General features: G+C 37.1%; 1 protein-coding gene across 2 annotated transcripts in view; it reads left to right on the plus strand.

Moving 5' to 3' along the window:
• Window positions 1-25,017, plus strand: part of LOC123680131 — a 126,928-nt gene that overhangs the window by 24,441 nt on the left and 77,470 nt on the right. For both annotated transcript variants that reach the window (XM_045617843.1, XM_045617844.1), the window contains exon 2: window positions 15,610-15,694. The gene's annotated coding sequence lies outside the window, so the exon portion shown is untranslated. The remainder of the gene's footprint in view (window positions 1-15,609; window positions 15,695-25,017) is intronic.

Raw genomic sequence — 25,017 nt, forward strand, 5'->3', positions numbered from 1 at the left:
ACATTAATATTCATAACTGGTTAAATCGCAGATATGTGGAAGTTTGAAATGTGTAGTTATTTCAGTTGAACTTTAATAGGAATTATTGCTGTGTTCCCTGCTTGTTAAACAGTGACGTAGCGAAGGAAAGCAATGTAATGAAAATATTACAGGGTAGGGATGAATTTCAACCATAATCTTATATTTTTGATCAGGAACTTCTGGATACTATGTAGAGATTAAAAGATGAAGGAGTCCAAATTTAAAGATCATGAGAAATTGCCAAATCAATTCAAATGTATAATCTATCTTGTTAACCGTTTTCGGCTATATTTCCTCCTCGTTTTTGAGGCCTCATATCTCAAATATGAGATTATACTCGGTGCGTGGCTGTAGCATGTTGGAAAGCTTGTAGAAGCAGTTTCAATATGCACGGGAGTTGGCAGAGACCTGTAACAAGACGTTAAAACGATGAAGGGGGTTCTGCAACGGTCAGTTCTGTCTACATTAATATTCATAACTGGTTAAATCGCAGATATGTGGAACTTTGAAATGTGTAGTTATTTCAGTTGAACTTTAATAGGAATTATTTCTGTTTTCTCTGCTTGTTGAACAGTGGTGTAGCGAAGGAAAGTGATGTAATGAAAATATGACAGGGTAGGGATGAATTTCAACCATAATCTTATATTTTTGATGAGGAACTTGGGGATTCTTTATAAAGATTGAAAGATGAAGGAGTCCAAATTCAAAGATAATGAAAAATTGCCGAATCAATTCAAATTTATAACCTTTTTTTCAACCGTTTTCTGCTATATTTCCTCCTCGTTTTTGAGGCCTCGTATCTCAAATATGAGATTATACTCGGTGCGTGGATGCAGCATGTTGGAAAGCTTGTAGAAGCTGTTTCAATATGCAAGGGAGTTGGCAGAGACTTGTAACAAGACGTTAAAACGATGAAGGGGGTTCTGCAAGGGTCAGTTCTGTCTACATTAATATTCATAACTGGTTAAATCGCAGATATGTGGAAGTTTGAAATGTTTAGTTATTTCAGTTGAACTTTAATAGGAATTGTTGCTATTTTCTCTGCTTATTAAACAGTGACGTAGCGAAGGAGAGCAATGTAATGAAAATATTACTGGGTAGGAATGAATTTCAACCATAATCTTATATTTTTGATGAGGAACTTCTGGATGCTATGTAGAGATTGAAAGATGAAGGAGTCCAAATTTGAGGATCATGAAAAATTACCGAATCAATTCAAATGTATAATCTATCTTGTTAACCGTTTTCGGCTATATTTCCTCCTCGTTTTTGAGGCCTCGTATCTCAAATATGAGATTATACTCGGTGCGTGGCTGCAGCATGTTGGAAAGCTGGTAGAAGCTGTTTCAATATGCACGGGAGTTGGCAGAGACCTGTAACAAGACGTTAAAACGATGAAGGGTGTTCTGCAAGGATCAGTTCTGTGTACATTAATATTCATAACTGGTTAAATCGCAGATATGTGGAAGTTTGAAATGTGTAGTTATTACAGTTGAACTTTAATAGGAATTATTGCTGTTTTCTCTGCTTGTTGAACTGTGGTGTAGTGAAGGATAGTGATCTAATAAAAATATGATAGGGTAGGGATGAATTTCAACCATAATCTTATATTTTTGAATAGGAACTTCGAGATATCATTTAGAGATTGAAAGATGAAGGAGTCTAAATTTAAAGATCATGAAAAATTACCGAATCCATTCAAATGTATAATGTATCTTGTTAACCGTTTTCGGCTATATTTCATCTTTATTCTTGAGGCCTTCCATCTCAATTATGAAATTATACCTACTCAATTCGTTGCTGCAAAATGTTGGTAAGCTAGTAGAAGCTGTTTCAATATGCACGGGAGTTGGCAGAGACCTGTAACAAGACGTTAAAACGATGATGGGTATTCTGCAAGGGTCAGTTCTCTGTCCATTAATATTCATAACTGGTTAAATCGCAGATATGTGGAAGTTTGAAATGTTTAGTTATTTCAGTTGAACTTTAATAGGAATTACTGCTGTTTTATCTGCTTGTTGATGGTGTAGCGAAGGAAAGTGATGTAATGAAAATATGACAGGGTAGGGATGAATTTCAATCATAATCTTATATTTTTGATGAGGAACTTCGGATGCTATATAGAGATTGAAAGAGTCCAAATTCAAAAATCATGAAGAATTGCCGAATAAATTCAAATTTATTATCTATCTTAGTGACTGCTATGGCTATATTTCGTCCTTATTTTGAAGCTCGTATCTCAAATACGCGCGAGATTGTACTTTGTACGTAGCTGCAAATTGTTGGAACGTCAGTAGAAGCATATACCAGGAACAAGAAGTTGAAACTATTAAAAGGGTTCTGCAAGGGTAAATTTTCTCTCCATTAATATTCATAACTAGTCAAATCGCAGATATGTGAAGTAATTTTCGTTGAACCAAAGTAAGCTCCGGGAGAAATTGATGAAATGACAATATGACAGGGAAGAGATAAATTTATAAAATAATCACATCTTTGATGAGGAATTTGAGGATGCTATATAGCGAGTGAAAGATGAACGAATCCAAATTGAATGATAATAAAAATCGCTGAATAATGTTAGTTCTATAGAGGAGTGCAAAACAAACTGATAAGAGCGGTTTTTCTTTTTGAATAGTGGGCAACAATATGAATATCTACTACAAACAACTAAATTATGAAAAATATAAAATCTCAAGTCATCTTCAATATAAGAACTTTTATGGCGTTTTTTATTTATATAGGTTAATTTCACTGTGATAATCTCTATGACATTAGCGTTTGAGAGTGGCGTCGAGAAAGTTTGGAGTTAATCCGGCTGACTTTTGGAAAAGATTATAATAGACACAATTGTCCTACTTGCCCCACCTTCTGTGATGTATAGCTGTTACTTCAGCTTGTGATAGGATCTTCGCTGTAATCCTTCCCCATTTATTTTTGTCAGCTTGGGGCTTATACTACCCTTAAAATCTGCCATGCTACTTCACCCGTAACACAACCTCCTTTTACCTTTCCCCAAAAGGTTATTTGAATTACTTGAAGTGATTCGAGCCTATGTCAACATTCATCTCAGATTTTGTAAATTTTAGGTTTCTACTAGGACAACAACAATTTTGTATTAAATAAACAATGATATTCAAGATCTTTGTGAAGAAATTACCGAGAACAAAAAAGGCAGGTTATTATCAAAATTATTTGTTCGTTGAGATGGTATAATCGACTTCGATACGCACTCGAAGTTTGGGCGTCATCTGCTATTTAGTTTGATAGCAGTTTTAACAACTGGTAAATCCTTCGTTTCTTGTTGGTTCAACAAATATCTTAGCAATGCCAAAGGTTACAGGGCAAAATAGAAATTTTAGGTAATCCATTATTGTTTCTGATCAGATTATCTATCCATTAGAGATAATGTTCTTTCCATTGACAATTTTTTTTAAGGGGAGGGGGGTGCAGAAATCAAAAAAGAAAAGAACCAGAAAGAAGCAATATACAGGGTGGCCATTTGAAAACGAAACAGACGAGATTACAGACGAAATAAAGTTTTTCGATAGAAATGCTCGGATAGGTCGATTTCTGTTTCGAGGGGGACAACTTAAGATGTAGGTTACGGACGCATAGCGCTTCAACCCTTGCTACTACAACCCTCACCCCCAAATTTTGAATAGGGAAGATGGGGTGAGTGATACCTCATTTGAAAGGTATTTTTATACTGATTTCAGCACAGTAATTGTTTTTTCATTTTATGCATTAGTTCTCGAAATATTCTTAACTAAGTATTTGAAAATGAAGTGGTGTTTTCATGGCACTTGTAGTGTTTTGTGAAAAATCGACATTTTGAGCTTCAAAACAACCATGACTGTGGCTTCCTTCCTAACTAACTAACGCATGAATATTTCGAGAACTAATGCATAAAATGAAAAAACAATTACTGTGCTGAAATCAGTATAAAAATACCTTTAAATTGAGGTATCACTTACCCCATCTTCCCTATTCAAAAATTGGGGGTGGGGGTTGTAGAAGCAAGGGTTGAAGCGCTATTCGTCCGTAACCTACATCTTAAGTTGTCCCCCTCGAAACAGAAATCGACCTGTCCGAGCATTTCTATCGAAAAACTTTATTTCGTCTGTAATCTCGTCTGTTTCGTTTTCAAATGGCCACCCTGTATAGTAGTTGCCATTATATCAATTTAAAATTAGCAACCCATTCTAAAAAAGAATCTGATACTGAAATGTATAAATTAGACAAGTATTCACCAAGTGGCCAATGGTTTCTTCTATACCACAGTCTTATAGTGGGCTTTCAATAGAATGTCATTTGAAGAACATACTATTGACCAGTCCTAATTCGATTTGAAGAACACCAAATTTTTCTGGAGAGATTGAAATCTGAAACTTTCTCAGAAGGATCAACGATTAGACTTTTGTTGAAAACATTACAAAACTCCATTCCGAATGCCAAATTTCCTTGTCACTTTCATTAGATTGAAGGAAAGTATTAATCCTTAAAGGTTTGCGTGAATTTAATTTGGCAATTCTAGAATCTGGGAGGTAAGATACAATTGGAAGTAAGTTCGGGTAGAAATGAAATTTACCCAAGATTTCTTGACTGTAATCTGTCTACGATTATAAGGCGGAACTATATGTGATAGCACTGGTAACCAATGTAAAGGTGTGGATCTTATAGTTTCATTGATAATTCTCATAGAAATGTTGAGCTCTGTGTCAATTTGATGAACATGATCACTATTGAACCAAACAGAACAAAAGTATTCAGCAGCAGAAAAAACCAAGGCCAAAGCTGCCGTACGAAGAGTGCTGGCATCAGCACCACATGAAGAACCAGCAGGATATTATTCCTCGACTTCAACTTCAAACGCAAATTTTCCAAGTGGACCTTGAAATTCAAAGAAGAATCAAGTTAACTCCAAGATATTTGGTAGTATAATTATGATTCAAGACGAAATGTTTCTTTCAATTTTCTATATTTCTGTTGGTTATTCAAATGAAAACAGGAAATTCCTATTTTATTTGGATTAGAGCACAAACGCCACCCAAGAAAATATTTTTACATTATTTTTAGATCTTCATTTAAAGTATTTTTAATAATTTCGAAATCAAAATGACGAAACACCAAGAGCAATATCATCAGCATATTATAGATGATGTAACAGGGATATCACACAAGCATAAATTGAAAAGTAAAGGAGACTAAACTGATCCTTGCGGAAGTCCATTATTCAACGTTTTAACTACTACTTTTGTCGTCAACAAAAACACAAGTCTCCCTGTCATATAACATATTTTCGACCAAACGAATGATTATGTGATTTATTTATTAAACTATCTTTCCCCAATGTATCATAAGCTGCAGATACATCTACAAAGGCAGCTCCTGTTCTCAACTAATTATTGAAACCTGATTCAATGAAAATAGTAAGACTGAAAACCTGGTCAGAACAATTTTTGCTTTTTTTTTAAACTTCTAAATTATTGTCCCCTACCACGATATCTAACCTAACATAACCTAACAACACTTATACCGTATTCTTCGCCATACCAACTGCTAAATACCTCCGTTACGTAGTTGTTATTCCACTCATCTCTCGATTGTTGTCCAGTGGTATCCTACAGAACGTGAAGCGCTGTACAAACAGGAAAGAGGACATGCAAACTACACGATCCTGTTACAGGGACCCCGGGAACGTTATTCATGCAATTGTTGAACAAATATACACTCGGATCCGAATATTCATTGTGGAATTCGGACGCCCATTAGCGATTCGACCGGGCAGCGGCAACCCCTTTGGGGGGAGTGGAGGGGGGTGGTTTGCGCCCCCCCCCCTCCCGCTGCATTCTGGACGTGCCCCAACTGCGAATGCGACGGTCCATCGGTGAATTATCGAGACGGGTTGACGGCCGTTAATTAGGATATATCATTATCCTGCATAAGGATAATGCGTTGAAATGGTGGAGTAGTCGCTTATGCGATTGATTTTTTGGAAAGAGAATAGTTCCCTGAATTTTGGGCCTAGAATAGTTTCGAACGAAAGGATAAAGGAACCTGAAGGACCACTGACCAGGCACTTGAATGTATGAAAAATGGTTAACGTTTAATTTGAAATTATTATTATTATTCGATACAATAACACTTGAGGTGATAAACCTATAAACTCAATACAATATATGAAAGTAATTAAAAAAACTAAATTAAAGAGTTGAGACACACTTATTATAATATATATCTTATATAATTGTAGGATCCAGTTTATTGTTTCCCTGTAAATAATGGCGATGGTCAACCGGAACCTATTAGTTTCTTTTAATGTCGAGGGCATGACAGTTTCAATAGATTTACAGGGAACGAATTGTACATAATGTAAAAAGATTGTGCTATTCTTCGGGATGTCGAAGAATGTCATATGTCGATGGTAAAACTTAAGGGATTTATGGGGTTGGATTTATGGGGTTGGGAAAGGTTTCGGAACAAGACGATTATGCCACATGTGTTTCATGCTTTTTCTCAGGCCCTAGTTCTTCTAGAATATTCCAGGAATCCGGAAGATCTTTGGGGGCGGTATGGCAAAAATCCTATTGGACTAGGGGGATGGTACCTTCCCCTAAGGGTGTGGTCAAACCGAGACAGGGTAGTTCCAATCGACAGAGAGGACAGTTCAAGTTAAGCCGAAGACGGGAACAGTTCAGATTAAACCAAAGACGTGTACAGACGGTACAGTTTAACTTAAGTCGAAGACGAGACAAGTTCGGTCGGTCAACTTAAGACGTACGACGTAAAGACGGTTCGCGGACTAGATTAAGACGAGTCGCGAACAAATCAAAGACGAGACGACCGAAAACTCGAAGTACCAGAAGACGTGATAAACGAAGACATTTCGAGTAATTCAATTAAACGAGAGAAAGACGAAATTCAGTACCGTAGCGAGAAACTTGTTAATCAAGACGTAATTAGTATCTTCTTAGTTTGTACTGTATAATTGTGGCTTTGTAAATAGATGTAAATAATTCAAAAGAGTTTATTTATTACAAATCCAACAAAGTCACGGAAAAAAGACGAAAGGCCAGGTAATCGAATCATACCTCTAGACGATCGATTAACCAAGCCTACATAATTAGTATTATATCACTTATATAATTAGTATTTTTTTTTCTTTGATTCTTTGGCTAATCCGTTCATGCTGTCACATCTTGTAGAATAAAATCGTACGAAAATATTGCAGATTCGCACAGTTATTATGGTTATATTTCATTATTATAAGTTGTTAAAGTACTCTCTTGCCACGGATTTATCTTTTATCTGTCAAATTTGTGATACATATAACTGCCAACCCACACTTTTCAATGCCAAAATCATTAAACGATAAAATATTCCATTAATTTCAATAAAAATTCAGTGAAATATAGAAAATGATATAATACTCGTACAGAAGGCTCATTCTACCTCTCGTTCATTCATTTATTCGCTGGCCACTACTTTCTCCTATCTTTCATGCAGCGTACGAATCCCGCGTTAAAAAGCTGGTCATCTTTTGAAGAGATCCACGAATCGATCCAATTTTTATTTCTTTATAAGACCGAAAGTGCTGGTTAGCCAGGCCGTGTGCCATTGATCGAAACAAGGGATAGTCCGAGGGATCACCGTCTGGAGAATACGGCGGGTGGGGTAGGACTTCCCATTTCAACGTTTCCAAGTATGTGTTGACCACTTTCGCAACATGGGGTCGAGCATTGTAATGCTGTGAAATCACTTTATCATGTCTCTCGTTGTATTGCGGCCGTTTGTCTTTCAATGCTCGGCTCAAACGCATTAATGTCTTTCGATAACGATCGCCTGTGATTGTTTCGGTTGGTTTTAACAACTCATAATACACTACAACGAGCTGGCCCCACCAAATACTGAGCATGACATTGGAACCGTTAATATTCGGTTTGGATGTCGATTTGAGAGCATGGCCGGGATATCCCCTTGATTTTCTGCACTTTTATTATCGTAATGAACCTATTTTTCGTCTCCGGCCACAATACGATGCACAAATCATTTCCGTTTTTGTCTGGCAAGCAACTGTTCACAAGCATAAAACGCCGTTCAACATCTCTCGGCTTCAACTCATAAAGGAACCAATTTCCTTGTTTCTGAATCATTTCCATGACTTTAAGGCGTTTTTAAATGGCTTGTTGCCTCACTCGCATTGATCCTGCCAATTTTTGTTGCGTTTAACACGAGTCTTGATCAAGTAATGCCTCCAATTCTGCATATTCAAAAACCTTCTCTCTTTCACCGCCATGCTGGTCTTCGACGTCAAAATCACCGTTCTTCCAATGAGACGATCTTTACGAAATTTTGCATAGTCTTTCTGTAATTATTTTACAACTAAAACAAAGTTTCGATTCGATTGAGTCGTTATTTTTTTGAGTTATTAATAAAGTAGAATTTCAAATTGTTGTTTATCGGTTATAGCTCCACGTTTTCTATTTTGAAAGTTACAACCGCGCAATAATGGCAATTGACAGTTGATCTGTCAAATGGAATAGGTCATAGAATACTAAATTGTTCAGTGACCAACATGTCAGAAACTCGAACTGATTTTATATCGCCGTTAACTCTTTGATAAGCCTTGCAGAAACCGGGTCTCAGTACGAGTATATTAATGCAAAACCTCCTCCCCTTTCTGTGCCAAATCTCCGCACACACAGTTCCCGCAGTGTCGACAAAAGGAATTGCCACATCCCCATCCAAAATACGAACATGAAAAGTTTCCCCGCAAGAGCAAGAACATCCAGCCAGAGAACGAACCAGTGTTGCCAAACAGCTTATTATTGAATTTACGGTAGATTCCAGAAATTAAATATTCTATTTTATTATACGGAATTCCTTGGTAGTAAGGACAAGTTATAACCCACTCAAATTACCGGGCAGATTTATCTCCGGCCCATTGTTCGTATCATGCAAATGACTTTTCAGTTTTTCTATGGCAATTCCGTCTTTCTGGTGGTCGTTAGCGGCTTTTTCTTTTTTCGGTTCATCTCTGGGATTTGCTCGAGGAATCCTACTTGATCTTGATTTTATTTCGTATACAGCCCGGTGTTTTCCGCGAAGTGGGGGTTGGTTGGAATAAGATTCGTTAGGAAATTCTTTCAGGAAGAAAAAGAAGTAGGGCCATAGAAATATAGCGGTTTATCTGTGGTTTACGTCTATAAATTGAAATTCAGCATTTTGTAATAAAATTTAGAATCTTTGAATTGTTTGTCACAAACAGGTTGTAATTAACCTCTGTGATGTAAATTGTTTATTTTTGAAATTTAATCATTTTAAAAATTTTGGAAAATTCGAAATGTATATTCTCAATTACGCACAAGTACCTAAATATTTCGAGAAATAAATACCTCTGTTAATAAGCGTGAGGATTGTACAAAGGCGTACAACTTTGCTTGCTCTTGCATTTTTCCCGAAATCCGAAGATTTGTCGAAGTATTTTCCATCGCTGGCCACTACTTTTTCCCATCTTTCGGGCAGCGTACGAATCTCGCGTTGAAAAAACTGGTCATCTTTCGAAGTGATCCAGGAATAGATACAATTTTTACTTCTTCAGAAGACCGGAAGTGCTGGTTAGCCAGGCCGTGTGCCATTCATAGAAACAAGTGATAGTCCGAGGGAGCAACGTCTGGAGAATAAGGCGTAGGACTTTCAATTTCAACGTTTCCAAGTATGTCTTGACCACTTCCGCAACATGGGCTCGAGCATTGTCATGCTGTAAAATCATTTTATCATGTTTCTCGTTGTATTGCGGCCGTTTGTCTTTCAAAACTCGGCTCAAACGCATTAATTGCGTTCGATAACGATCGCCTATGATTGTTTCAGTCGATTTGAACTACTCATAATACACTACGCCGATCGGGTCCCACCAAATACTGAGCATGACCTTGGAACCGTGATTAGTCGACGTGGAAGCATGACCGGGAGATCCCAATGATTTTCTGCGCTTGGGATTATCGTAGTGAACCAATTTTTTGTCTCCAGTCACAAGAGATGCAGGAATCCCTCTCGTATTTGCCTTGCAAGCAGCTGTTCACAAGCAAACAAACGCTGTTCAACATCTCTCTGCTTCAACTCGTACGGCACCCAATTTCCTTGTTTCTGAATCATTTCCATGACTTTCAGGCGTTTTGAAATGGCTTGTTGCGTCACTCCCAATGATCCTGCCAATTCTTGTTGTGTTTGACATGAGTCTTGATCAAGTAATACCTCCAATTCTACATCTTCGAAAACCTTCTCTCTTCCACCTCCATGCTGGTCTTCGACGTCAAAATCAGCTTTCTTGAAGCGTTAAAACCACTTTCGACACATTCTTTCACTAATAGCGGCCTCACCAATGATATCTGAGAGCATTTGATGAGCCTCAGCCGCAAATTTCTTCATATTAAAGCAGAAAATTAAAACTTCCCGCAAATGACGAGAATTTGTCTCGTAAGCTGACATGTTTAATCGAGAATAACTTTATGATGCAGACACAAATCGACTGATATTTCGATTGTGTTATGTTTACAAATACCTCTGGTTATTGTATGACATTTACGATCTATTTATTTCGACTACCACTTACCGCTACAGCCATCTATTGCAAAACGGCGGACGCAAAGTTGTACACCTAATATTATTTCAATGACAACAAATCCAAACGAGTTGAAATTTAGCGTGCAAGATATAAAAGGTTTTCCAATAAGTTTCATTTTGATATAAAAAACGAACGAGTTTATTGTAAAGAGAGAAGTAATATGCTATTAATATGCCACGGAAATTTTCCATGACTAATTCACATCTTTAGGGCTGTATATTCTCGAATACTTCACTAATTCCATCTTTAAGGCCTTGATAATAAAAAATAAAATAATGGAGAAATACGAAAGTGATTGTAGCGTCTGTGAGATAAATATAAGAAAATAGTTTTTCGGCGTGCAGACAAATTTTCAATTCTGGAAAAAGTACCTCCCCGGGTGGGATTCGAACCCGTGATTCGGAGGTTGCGGGTTCCAAACCCGCCTGGGGAGGTACTTTTTCCAGAATTGAAAATTTGTCTGCACGCCGAAAAATTATTTTCTTAATGGAGAAATGTTGTTGATTGTTGTTTATTTCGACTTATCCTAGATTGTATTATACAAGCGTTGGATTAATAAATTTATTTATTTACCTGACACAATTAAGATTTTAAATGAGTACAGATTCGAGGATAATCTTTTTTCACTTATTATGTATTAAGATTGTATTATATGTTTGTGTTAATTTTTTCTTAGAAAAAGCTTATTATTTTGTATTTCATTATATATGACTTATTTCATTATATATGACTTGTTCCATACATTCTTTGTGATGTCGAAGGGATCAATAAAGAATTTGAATTTGAATCGATTGTGTAGCATTGGCATAGACCTTATCTTTCACGAAGCCCCAAAGAAGAGAGTCTAAAGGTGTTAAATCACAAGATATCGGTGGCCAATTATGATCACCTCTTCGAGAAATATACGGCTAGAAAACTTTTCTTGCAAAATTGCGATTGTTTTGTTGCTTATGTGGCAAGTAGCATCTTCTAACGAACGTTAAGATCTAGGTGATTATGCAAAAATTTCGTTTGTGGCATGGCTAATTCCCAAGATCGACGAGAAATGGACAAACCTGACTTTTCGTCAACACTACGAGCTACAACAGCAATATTCTCAGCTGTAATAATTTCGTTTATTCAAACAGATATTCGCCTCAGACGATCCAATTCGTCGAATCCATTTCTTGCGATGTTAAAAAAAGGGTTGGTTGGATCCTAGAGATGGGCTGGTAGGTTTCGCCATTAGGCTCTATTGATTTTCGCTGTTCGGTGCACGAAACTAAGGGAACTCCGCGTGCCACGGTGCATGAAGATGGAGTTTGCAATAATAAAATTAAAGAGTGCAGACGAGCTTAAGAACAGTCTGTTCGGAATTACTTGGCGATGGCTCTGTATATTCCTTCGCGTAGTCTCGTAACTTCGGTTTTCTTTGAGTCGTAAACTCTGTTGTTCGATTCCCTTTAAGCGATTGTGTTTTTACAATTTTGAGTTCCGTTGGAATTTTCGGTTTATGGGGTTTTAGATGTTCGGCTTGAATTCGGCGTATGGGAGCTTAGCTAATGTATAAATTCCAGTTGAATGAAAATTAGGAAAGCGCTGAAGTGAACTCAGAAGTTTTCGAGTGCTTTTTCATTTATTGATAAATTAATTTCTTATTTTCATTTATTGTTCACGTGGATAATGAAAGAGTGCTCCACAACTCCTGACTTCAAGTCAATGATTGCCCCTTTTAATTTTGATATTGTGCCTGAATTTTCAATGATTCTGACTTTGTTATTACCCCGCAATTTTAAAAGAAGCTGGGAATTGCTATTCTACACCAAATTTGGCAAGAAGGTAGTAATGGTTATTCTTTATATACACTTGCAAGAGAAGGAGCACAAACTCCTTTCATTGGCCCAGAACAATGTGTTATAGATAAATGAACACACAAGAAATAGTTTCAAGAGAAGGAAAAAATCGAAAGAGAAACACTCTGGCGGAATCTTCCTAGATTGGATAATTCCAAAAAGTGTCTTCGAAACTTTGATACTTCAAGATCTGAGAAGTATCTGGATCTTAGCAAGAACATGCTATACCTCCTCACTGAAATTTGGCATAATTGCTTGTTTCTTCTTCGTTACCATGCCTAGTCTGGTTTCAAGTTGTCACTCCATCTCTTCCTTGGTCGTCCAACACTTCTGCAACCCAAATATGATTTGTCGAGAGCAATTTTCACAATTCATGTGTGGTCTATTTGATCAATATGTTAATACCATTCGAACTTCCTATCCAGTATCCAACAGCTGTTAATATTCTTTATCTTGTATATTTCTCTGATAGTTTCGCTTCGTTTTCTGTTCAACAATGTTTGCCCAGCAATACCCTCATCTCTGCCGTTTGCAGTATCCGTCTAGTCTTTGATGTATCTGGTCGAGTTTCAGCAGTGTATGTCATGATTGGTCTTACTGTTGCGAAAACACTGGCGGTATCTTCCTAGTTTGGATATTTCCAAAAAGTTTCATCGAATTTTTGATACTGCAAGATCTAGATCTTAGCAAGAATATGCTAGACCTCCTCACTGGATTCCTTACAGGGCATTGCCTCCTCAGGACGCACCTCATGAGAATAAGTCTAGCAGAAAACGACGAGTGCAGATTCTGTGGGTAGGAGGAAGAAACTCCGGATCATCTTGTGATGGAATGCTTCGCCTTTGCTAGCGAACGCAAAAAATTCTTTGGACAAGAAACTTGTAGAAGTGAGGAAGTAACCTACTTGAAATCATCCCAGATACTGGAGTTCATTAGAACTCTGGAACTGGAGGAAGAGCTAATGACCAGAACATTTCTGTTGAGAGACACAATAGCCCAGGTGCAATGAAACCTTCCTTAAATCTAAATATAAATCCTCTTCTTCTTCATACTTCAAAGTAGGAATAATTTCCTTTCTATTCACCATACCTAGTCTGCTTTCAAGTTGTCACTCAATCGCTTCCTCAGTCGACCGACACTTCTGCTACTCAAAGATGATTTGTCGAGAGCAATTTTCACAATTCTAGTTGTTTATATCCTTCATCTTGCATACCTCCCTGATAGATTCGTTTCATTCTCTGCCCAACAATATTATCCCAGCAATTCTTCTGAGTACCCTCATCTCGGCTGTTTTCAGTATTTGTGTATATAGTCTTTGATGTGTCTGGTAGAGTTTCAGTCATTATTGGTCTTATTGTTGCCTTATGTATTCTGGATTTCGTTTCTGTTAGAATGTGTTTATTCTGCCGAATTGAGTTATTGAGGCAAGTTGCTATTCTAGAGGCTATGTTTATTTGCTCTTGAACCTCTGCTTCAACGTTCCCATATTCCGATATCTAAATCATTGATAATTCCTGCCTTCAGTGAAAAAGTTTATAACATTGCAACAAAAATTTGTTCAATAGGTGCTAAACGAGCCGCCACTGATCCAGTCAATTCCAACTCTTTTTCAACATCACAAGAAACGGATTCACCGAACAAGTTCAGTCGCCATCATCCCGAATTCCACTTTGAATTAACAAAATTATAATTCACTCCATCCCCAGAATTCCGATTCACACTATTCATCTTGTTTTATTGGAGCAAGAGGGGCAACATGTTCACCTTTGATTCCAACAACCTTGAGGGGGTTTGCAACAAAAAAAATCCTTTGAGCGAAGGAGCAGGGTATTCGCATTCAGCTAAAGTTGATGAAAGGTGGTACAAACCTCCCTTCCTCTCTCTCCCTCAAGAGTATTCCATTCAATGGCTCAGAGATAAACTGTTCCGATGGAACGTGCAGTAGGGGGGTGGAGAGAAGAGGTCATGCTAATTTATTAGTATTTGTATAGACTCCGGGGGTTGAATTTACCTGAATTAAATCTTGGGGGATGTGTTTGGTTCATGAATTCAAACAATCTTGAAATTGACTGAGATGATTACCTTTCCAGCTTCTCAGAATGTAGCGCGTTTGATGGGGAATTTCGTTTATGATGATCCCGAGAGGGGTTGTACCAATTTATTGATTTTAATCTACAGGGTGGCTCACATAAAACAGTCCAGCTGGATATTTTCGTTTTTATGGAAAATTTTTATTTGGAGTGAAATCTGATTCGTGGGGGTGCAATCGTCCCCTTGAGTGGGGTAGCAACCCCCTCAATCATCTTGAATGACAATAATCGAGTCGAGTAACATATCATTTTGAAGATTGTATAATTTTATTTATTTAAAATCGAATTTTGCCAAAAAATGTGTTTTACTATGTTAGACCGGGGACTTTTCAATTGGCCTTTTACGCTGAATTCCTGAAATTCCTGTTGAGCGTTTGATTTTGAGATTATTGAGGGGTTGCCACCCCGTTATTGAAGCGATGCAATCACAAGATGAACGAATTAAAATGTACGGTGTTTTCATTTTACAACTGCGTGTTCAACTATCAGCCCTCTCATTTTTTATTTGTATGTTGAAAATAAATTTGTTCAAAATTGTGTTTATTGTACTTATTTGTGATATTTTAAAATTTGAATTTTTTAATTATATAAAAATTTAAGAAGTGGAGTCTTTCTGCATTGAAAATTAATTTTATTAGAGAAAAGGGACTTCTATTTCAGTTTTCTCCTCAGTAAAATTGATATTTCTTTTTTCGTGAAATACATATTCCAATGAACTACAATAGTGCATAAAATATAAATTTCCACGCACTTATAACCGAAGAGTTTCTATTATTTTTGTCATTAGCACGACCATACGTGAACTGTTTTTAGGTTAATTCGGCCTTTAGGCCGAGGTAAACATTTCATATTTCAAAAACCGTTATTTAGCAGACCCATGTCTATTTGTGATTTCCTTATATAGTTATACCTATTTAAACATGTTCTAACACCTGCACAAATTCTCAGCAATTATGAGATCTAAATGTAGCCACTGATTTAGTAATTTTTTGTGAGTTGAAGCGTAATAACAAACTAGTTTAACTGATTGTTTTCTTTTCAGATGATCCAAATGCTCACTTGAAGATTGGAAAGATCCTATCAATTCATTTTTTATCTTAGAAGAAATAATTCCAAGTATTTTCCGGGTAAGTTCCTTATACAAAACAGTAATCAATTTAAAGGTTACTTAAATTAGTTTTCTTATCAATGACTTTTTTTCATGATGAAAACTATCGGGTTGTATTAGTTTTAACTTTAGATTGTGATTTCTCAATCTAATAATTCAAGTTTCTTCTAAAACCAAATCCAGTGAATACGGTTATTGTTAAATGATATGTAAGATTTATCTGTTGGGAATTTCATACACTGTCCAAGACAGTAAAATGATTATAAATCAAAAATCATGCAATAGTATGATTTATTTTTTGAGATAGGTCTTATAAGTCCTATCTCATCATATTTATAATTCGAATTGATATTGAATGAAATATATTTATTTGAGTGATTCTCAATTGAATATGCAAATTTCAATATTTGGAATCCGATATTTTTCCTAATTGTCAAATTTATAGTATGCAGAACATTTATTATTTTCTGTATTTACCTGCGGAAATCCAAGGTTTGGCAACTATAGCTTCCTAGTGTCATCGATTGTTTCACGTCGTTTGGCGCGCTTGGAGTTTGATTTTGAATATCTGATATATTTAGGTTTTCATCTCAATATATTATGAGTTGATATAAACCGTTGATACACTATGGGACATAAGAACTGCGTTCTTTGTGGAGAAACTCGCGAATTGAATGAAATATCGTATCACTGATATGGTTTCATTTCCGCGCGCTTCTTGTCAAATTTGCTTACTGAAAATAACATTTATGCTCCCTTTATCCATGTTTATTACTTTGAGGTTAACTCGAAAAAAACTGTTGACAGGAGCTGTCATACAGTTTTTCCATCTAGAAACCATTTGTAATTCAAAATTAAGCGTTTTTGATAAAAAGGTGGTAATTAAGAAACGGAAAATACTCGACCTTATTCAAATTTTCTAATTTGGACATATGAAGTAACACTTTTCCAATCTCATCGGTGTTTTGAAACGTTTTACTTTTCGTCACAAAGTTATGAAGCAAAACTTTTTTCTTTATTATTTCTATTATGCAATTTATACCATAAAAGGTTCAAATGGATAAACGAACTCGTCGACATACTTTCGTCTTTCTTACTGGAACTACAATTTCTACACGAAAAAAAGGTAATTCCTTTTTTTGGAATCCTCTAGCAACTCTTTCAGAAAATTGACAATGTTTTCTTACCGGTACTTAGACTGAAGTTATTACCTAATGAACCGAAGACTATTAAAAACTTCAGACTTTTTTATATCAATAAAATGATAATCTCTACCCCAACATAACAAAAGTGGTTACCGCTACGTAATTAAAATTCAACAAATAACCCCGAGACAGCTCCCTCTATGTCTCAAGCAATAAACTGTTGAGTTAACGAGTCAGTCCATGTTTTTATTCTCAAAATATCATGATTTATTCCTCATGCGACTTATAATTGCTCTAGTTACCCGAGGCATGATTACTCCAAGATTGCGTTTCAGAAAAACATTAACTTCCCTTTTGTTGCCTTACAACCCTTTGCTAAGTTCTTTCCTAATCACATTTATTTATAAGGCCATGAATATTTACGAGGACAACATAAAACGGCGAATATAATGTGATTTACACGAGAGTACCAAATTGTTCGACCACCACCTCGTGATTATGAAATTAGAGCCCCAATTGGAGGGGTGTGAAAGTGGCCTTACGAAAATCGTTCGGTTTCTTTGAACAGGCCAATTGGGTCGATCGAAAGGTATGTTTTGTGCTGCAGAAAATCCCGCAAGTTTTGGCATTAGGTTTGATTAGGTGTCGAATCAAAATGAATTAACGAAGCAGGAAAATAATGAAAAACAATTGAAACATTTTTAAATTTCACTGATGGAGTAGAGTCGAAACTGATTGAGTCTTTTTGGAATTGAAGCCTGTACTCGACTATATGAATTTTTTCTCAGAATTCTTCGATTTAATGAGAAATTTAGGGGACCCTCAATAATAAGAATGATTCATACGGCTTATTTCTCTGATTTAAGAGCAAAATATAGGTTAGGAAATATCTCCTATTTGTTAAGCTTTCTCACGACCGTTTATTTATTGTACAGAGTGTCCCAAATTCGATGCTCACTGAAAGCATCTCGCGAACTATAAGATTTTGAGAAAAAATTCTCAAGATTCCCCGATCTCTTTTTCAGAAATAATCGAAGTTGACTGAAATATCTTAGTTTCTGTTCGGAATATTAAACAAATTTCAAAATGTTTTTTCAGTATTATCTTTTTCAAGATTTATATGAAACTTGTTATAAATAGATCATAGAAATTCAATACCATTTTAAGGGGAGAGTACGATGAGTTTTTCGCTTCAAAATGGGTCTGAGTTTCGGCGATTACTTCTTCATTGGCGCTTAATTTCTTTCCAACGAGCATTCTTTTGAGGTCGTAGAACAAGAAAAAGTCGCCGAGGGCCAGATCTGGCGAATATGGTGGAAGTAGAAGCAATTCGAAGCCCAATTCATACAATTCTGCCATTGTTTTAATTTATTTGTGACACGTCGCATTGTCTTGATGAAACAGCATCTTTTTATCTTCAAATGAGGCCGTTTTTTAGCGATTTCATCCTTTAAACGATCAAATTACGCTATATAATAATCGTCTGGCCCTTTTGGAGATAATCAATGAATATTATACCTTGTGCATCTCAGAATACTGATGCCATAACCTTGCCAGCTGACTGTTGTGTTTTTCCTTGCTCCTTGATTCGGTTCATCGTGTGCAGTCCACTCAGCTGACTGCCGATTGGACTTCGGAGTGAAATGATGGAGCTATGTTTCACCCTTTGTCACATATCGACGCAAAAATTCAGGTTTATTGCACTTAAACAGCTTCAAACACTGCTCAGAATCATTACTACGTTGTTGCTTTTGATCGATTGTGAGCTCGAGCGGCACCCATTTTGCACACAGCTTTCTCATGTAGAAATATTTGTGAATGATATGATGTACACGTTCAGATGATATCTTCACAATGTCTGCTATCTCGATCAACTTCACTTTACGGTCATTCAAAATTATTTTGTGAACTTTTTTGTTTTTTTCGTCGGTGACAGCCTCTTTTCGGCGTTCACTGCGTTCGCCGTCTTCGATGCTCATTTCACCACTTTTAAACTTAGCATACCAATCAATGATCGTTGGTTTTCCTGATGCAGACCCCGGAAACTCTTCATCAAGCCAAGATTTTGCTTCAACTGTATTTTTCTCCTTCGAAAAGCCATATTTTATCAGCACACTAAATTCTATTCTCAAACAACAAAAGTAACTACACTCACAACGCAATATCTGGTAATGGTCTGACTGCTGTCAAATTTTGATAAGTATCGTTTGAAGGAAGGTAACTAAAAATCATATGGATTTAATACTAGCACCGCCATCTGTGCATCAGAGCGAGGACTTTACAATTGGTCTATAATTACATGGAAATGTTAGTTTTCCCTTTCGCTCGGAAGTAATAGCTATCATTATTGACTCGTGGTATAAACTACTAATGTTCAAAATTCGTTACAAATTGTTTAACTAACAGTTTTCAGGTAAAGCTATATAGGTATATCAATTATTTTTACATTGAAATATTAATTTTCTTTTTTGCTCGGGAATAATAGCTATCATTATAAACTCGAGGTATAAACTTATATTGTTGAATATTCATTTAAAGTTGCACAACTGAGACTTTCTTTCGGTAAAGCTGAATATCTAGAAGCAATGTCATTATTACCTCGAGCTATTACTCCCTCGGGAATAACATACCCCTCATTATGGATTCTTGGTAAAACCGCCTACAATTTAAAACGAATTTTTTCCCGAGCACGTCGCAAATCTGCCTTCTTCCCACAACGACCTCCCCGACTCCACGCAAATGTTTCTGGGTTGTCAATTTTTATGGCCGCGAGCATTGGAAGTGACGTATCCGAAATGCGTAAATGGGTTCCGATATTTCCCGGCCGCCCGCGATGCCAGGACGTTCCATCCTTGCCTTCCCTCTCCAGAAATAATCGGCTGTCTCGACGGAGCAGGGAACTTTAATATTCGCGTGGGATTGATAAACGCCCGAAGATTTTTCATCGGGAACCTGTAATGTTAAAAGAAGTTCTTCGGTGTATGGCAATCCATCAGATTGGAAACAAATCAAACAGAGAAAAAAAACGGGGTTGGCGTTTTATTGTGAGTAATGGTGTTTGCTATCGGCTTTGTTCCTGTTTCTCATGACGGATTGGTTTTTCTTTTGTCCCTTATTTATGTGCGCCACTGCGAGGGGGGGGTGCAAGGATGTGGAAATAAGTTGGGGATATGGGAATGGAAATCTTTATTCGATCAATGTCGAACGCATAATAGTGGATTATGCCATGTGTGTCGATAATTATGGCTATTATTCGAGGGAATAATGGCCATTATTGCTTGTAGTATACTTTACCTTATCTTCGACTCATTTATCAGTTTGGGATTTTTGATGATCAGTTTTTTTCGTCGATATAACATTGAGATTAGTTATAGTACACAAGTAGTTATCTGTGGTAAAAAGTTTGTGTTTTGAACAATAGATTAGATTATCAAGGTTATGAGTTTAAGAGTAGCTTTAGCTAATCTTCGCCTTTTCAGGGCAAATGTATGTACATTTGTTCAATAAAATCGATTCATTATTATTATTATTATCAACCTTAGAAGAAGAGGGAATAAAGACTATTAATCCCTAATAGCCCAAGAGCCTCCTATGGCCAGATCTTCGTTATTTGATAAAATCTGAAAGATTTTCTATGCATTTCCCCTACACAGGTGAATATGACCAGTCACTATAGAGTTTGGGTTGTGATTATATTGGCAGGTAACAGATAGTAAAGGTGTATGTAATAGTCCTTTAAATTCATTTAAGTATAAATCTTAATTTTTTACATTTCCTTAAATGATCTTTATTTTGCTCAGAAAAGGTAGTATTTTAAGAGGAGTTTGCTAAAGAAACCATTTCCAACACAAATACGAGAATATATTGAGAATTTGCCATAACAGTTTCACGGTATTAGGTGTACAACTTTGCTTCAGACTTTTTGCAATAAATAGCTGTAGCAGTAAATGGTAGTCGAAATAAAAAGATCGTAGATGTCATACAATAAGCTTAGGTATTTGTAAACATGGAGCCATCGAAATAGTGTCTGCATCATAAAGTTATTCTCGATTAAACATGTCAGCTTACGAGCCGAATTCTCGTCATTTGCGGGAGGTTTTATTTTCTGCTTCAATATGAAGAAATCTTCGGCTAAGGCTCATCGAATGCTCTCAAATACCTATGGTGAGGCCGCTATTAGTGGAGGAACGTGCCGAGAGTGGTTTCAACGCTTCAAGAACGGTGATTTTTACGTCGAAGACCAGCATGGCGGTGGAAGAGAGATGGTTTTTGAAGATACAGAATGGAAAACATTACTTGATAAAGACTCGTGTCAAACGCACCAAGAATTGGCAAGATCATTGGAAGTGACGCAACAAGCCGTTTCAAAACGCTTGAAAGTCATGGAAATGATTCAAAAACAGGGAAATTGGGTGCCTTACGAGTTGAAACCGAGAGATGTTGAACGGAGTTTGTTTTCTTGTGAACAGCTGCTTGCAAGGCGAAGACTGAAAGGATTACTGTATCGCATTGTGACTGAAGACAAAAAAATGGGTTCATTAAAATAATCCCAAGCGCAGAAAAGAATGGGGATATCCCGGCCATGCTTCCATATCGACGGCTAATCCGAATATTCGTGGTTCCAAGGCCATGCTCAGTATTTCATGAGACCAACCCGGCGTAGTGTATTATGAGTTGTTAAAACCGACCGAAACAATCACAGGCGATCGTCATCAAACGCCATTGATGCGTTTGAGCCGAGCATTGAAAGACAAACCGCCACAACACAACGAAAAACATGATAAAATGATTTTACAGTATGACAATGCTCGACCCCATGCTGCGAAAATGGTCAAGACCTACTTGGAAATGTTGAACGGGAAGTCCTACCCCACCCGCCGTATTTTCCAGACGTTTCTCCCTCGTACTATCACTTGTTTATATCAATGGCACATGGCCTGGCTGATCAGCGGCCTTATGAAGAAGTAAAAAAAATGGATCGATTCGTGGATCGCTTCAAAAGATGTTTTTTCACCGCGGGAATCGTATGCTGCCCGAAAGATGGGAGAAAGTAGTGTCAAGCGATGGACAATACTTTGAATCATGAATTTATAACCAGTTTTTTACAATAGAGCCTCGAATTTCGGAAAAAAAACGGCGGATGCAAAGTTGTACGCCTATGTATAAATTGTATCGAAATGATAAAGAAATACGTTAATCCAAGAACGTCAAATGTTAAGCATGACAGATTATTCGTAAAAAAAAAATAATTAGGAAAACGTTACAATCGTTTCAAAGCGTCAATGAGTTATAAAAACTGTCACTCAATATTTCAAAATTAAAAAAATGTACCCCACATTGAGCAGGCTAAGCCTGCTTGGTTTCTGTGATATTTATTGTATTTCGAACGAAGTTATTTCTCATACATAGCCGAATTGATTGTAGGTACTTAACGATAAGAAGAAATTGTGGAATATTCAACCATGTTTTTAATAGCATTTTTAAAAGCATACTGCATAATTTAGATAATGAAACGATAATAATTGTTTTTACGAGTTTTGTTTCGATTTTGGATTCATAATCAGGTCAATTTGTGGATTCACATAAATGGCACTTATGACATTTACTACCATCACTACTTGAATACTCACCACTTTGTGTTTCATCACCACCCATAGCACAAATATCTTGATTTCATAAATTCGTGCGAGTTATGACCCAAATGATCCCATGAAGATACACAGCTGGCACTGAAACGAGGCCAACGGGATTCAGCCACAACAAAAAACTAACCCTGCACAACTGGAGAACGAAAACGAACAGCTCTGCCCCTATTTGTGTTTCAGCCACCTCAAACCAAATGAAGGAAATCCCGTTATGACGTTCACCTCAATGAGTCGATTTCCTATGAGGAAACTGCCCAATCTCCGCCCAGGGATCCTCTGGATTGTTCGCAAATCGAATCATCCAAATGTGTCCTGGATATTAGGAAGGGTTGGAAGTTAGGCGATCAGTGGTGACTGGTGTCTTGGAGTTGCAAAGCTTTATCTGTGTATCTGAAGATGATATAAACGGTAGAATTTTTCGATATTTTGAGACGAATTGTTTTATATGGTTTTGATAATGAAAATGTTAGATTTCGCTATTTTATCATCGTGTATTGTTTATCCATGCCAATTTGACACTCCTCTGTAGGAACCTTTTACGTCAGCATCTGGTACAGCCTTCTTGAAGTGTTTGAACTTGTGCTAACATTTTGGAACATTTGGGAATTATTGCCAGAGAGATCAAGAGTATTTCAACGCGGTTCTGACGTAAGTTGGTAGAGCTGCATCCAAATTTGTCCGAATCCGTTTTCCATTGCACTTGTCTCGACTTTGACTTCGCCAACATCAACATTTCTTGTATTACCGTGCTTGTGACACCTCTTTGATTCTTTGATTGTATTGGTCCACATCCATGATGACCGTCGTTTTTCTCTTGTCTGCTTCTTGCTTGTCAATTCTTTCAGGGATCTTTGTTATTGGATTCATGTTGCTTGGTGGTTGAATCCAATGCAGTTCTTTTCCTCCACCTATACTCCTCAGCTATCTCTGGGTCTTGTATCTTTAGCGCTGTTTCCCCTGCCCCCAACATCACCTCAAGTTTAGGAACGTTTTTAGGTGCTATGGAGAACTTTAAACCCTATTTGAGGAGGTATTTCTGGTCTTCACTGAGAGCCTTGCTTGACAAGTTGATCACCGTTTTTGTTTGCTCTAATGCTGTATATTCTTTGGAGTCTCTCATCAGCTTTTCCATTTTTCTTTTTTATGTCTCTTTTTGTTGTTCGTTTGTTTTCTCATAACTCTTCAATACCTTTTGTGCAGAAAGATTAGTTTTTGTCTTCAAAATAGGCTTCAACCACGGCAATATCTTCTTTTTTCCATTGAATTTATTGCCGTGGAGCATTTTTTGAGGTCAGCAAAAAGTCAGTAATCACTGAGCGGCCAGATCTGGAGAATGAGCTGGCTGGCCAAATATTTAGAAGAGCAATTCGACCATGGTTCTCGTCGATTTGTGACAAATATCATGTTTCGGTGAACCTCTCTGTTGATACTCTCTTCGACTTAGCAGTGATGAATCTATGTTACATATTTCGAGCAAAGCTTTCTCATGTACAAAATAGTGAATACCCTGCCTTCTGACATCTTCAACTCCACCGATATTCCACGCAACTTCAATTTATGATTGCTCAAACCATTTCATGGACTTCTTTGATAATTTTCTGAAACAACTGCCGAATTTTGGCGACCAGAGCGTTCAGTATCGTCGGTAGTCCTTCAGCCTAGTTCAAAGTCGGCATACCACTTTTTAACCTTGTTGTCGATGGAGCAGAGTCTCAATAATACTTCTAAAGCCATTGCGTTCGTCTCTAATCAATGAATAACGAAATAGAGATAAAAGGCAGCGGCCCAACAATCAGAGTGGGATAATAGAAAGCCTTCTGGAGGAATACTCTGGGTCTTGCTCAGGCAAAGAAATTTGTGGTGCTTTCACCGACCTATACCAGAAAGATCCTGAAGCTACCATGAGCTGAGCTTCGGATAATGGTGGGACTCCTGACAGGACTGCCAATACTTTTTGTAACACATGAGTAAGTCAGCAGATGAGATCTGCAAGAAAGGAGGTAGTAACAGCCGAACACATAGTGCGTAAATGCCTGGGACTGGCTGGCCTAAAAACCACTCACAAGGGAGAGTCAGCTCTGGATACTCGCGAAGTAATAGCCAAGGCTCTTAAGGATGTCGTTGGTTTCGTTAATAGCATTGACGGCCTACCTGGGTTTGTATGAATAGGTAGGGTTAAGGAAAAAAGATCAATTTGGTCGCAGATCCCGGAAGGGTTAATAGAGCTGCAGCAACCCTTATTCAGTATTAATAATAATAATGCACCAGCTTCATTTTGGAATATGTAAGGCCCAATCACACCACCAGCCCAAAAACCTCACCAAACAGTGATACGTTGAGGATGGAGAGGTTTTTCAACAATCATTCTAGGATTTTCCGAGCACCAAATGCGATAATTTTGCTTATTGATGAAGCCTTTGATGCGAAAAGGGGCCAAATCAGCGAAGATACGACGTTACTGATAATCGACCGATTAAAAGTCTTGTATAAATTGAACTTTAAAAAACTCAAGAACTAAGTGTTCATGCAAAATACGTTGTAAAATCGATTGC

The sequence above is a fragment of the Harmonia axyridis genome, chromosome 5, assembly GCF_914767665.1.
Source record: "Harmonia axyridis chromosome 5, icHarAxyr1.1, whole genome shotgun sequence".
NCBI lineage: Eukaryota > Metazoa > Arthropoda > Insecta > Coleoptera > Coccinellidae > Harmonia > Harmonia axyridis.